Source organism: Fusarium tjaetaba (assembly GCF_013396195.1).
Source record: "Fusarium tjaetaba strain NRRL 66243 chromosome Unknown NRRL66243_c0000599, whole genome shotgun sequence".
In the NCBI taxonomy this organism is placed as follows: Eukaryota; Fungi; Ascomycota; class Sordariomycetes; order Hypocreales; family Nectriaceae; genus Fusarium; species Fusarium tjaetaba.
The window spans coordinates 4,951-5,640 of record NW_023501795.1 but is presented as its reverse complement, the minus strand read 5'-3'; positions in this window follow the sequence as shown (position 1 = coordinate 5,640).

Here is a 690-nt window from a genome sequence, read left to right as displayed (position 1 = left end):
GAAGTCTGCAAGATCAGGTACTGGTCAATGGTGGGCGTGACTATGAAGAGCAAGAGGGGGGCCACAGAGGAGAACGAGGGCGATACTATGGAAGGGTGTCCGTCCACTACCTAACCGCCATGTCTCCTCCCACCGTCAACGGGTCCTGGACGGAACCCTTCCATCTGTGTGGCCCCCCCACAGCTCTTGCAAAATTTGGGGGGTTGATGAGTTGGTGGAAATGGAGGTGATCATGGGGAGGGAGCAAGGAGGGGAAGCCGCCCAAACGACAACACTGGCATTACTGAAGGGGCTCTGTCAACCCATACAAAACGCCAAAGACAGAGCCCTTTCATGGCGGCGACCCCTCAAGCTCCCTACATTCAATTTGGTTTGGAGGGGATGTCAATGACGGGGGGGGGCACAAAATGCGGAGGACTGGCCAAAATGAGAACAGCAATACTGGAGGGGACTCCGTCCACATCGTTCAACAAAAAGTCAAAGACGGAGCCCCTTCGATCTCCATTCCCCGCAACCCTCCCCGTCGGACATCAAGAGGTGATGGGGAGGAACAAAACTCTGTCGAACAGACAAGTGCGAACCACTCTCTAAATCGCCAACCAGATCGTGGAGTCGATGAATACTATCGTCAAGCGATACTATTGGGAGAGACAAGAGGGCCTCAAGATCAAGAGGAGGACGCAGCACGCC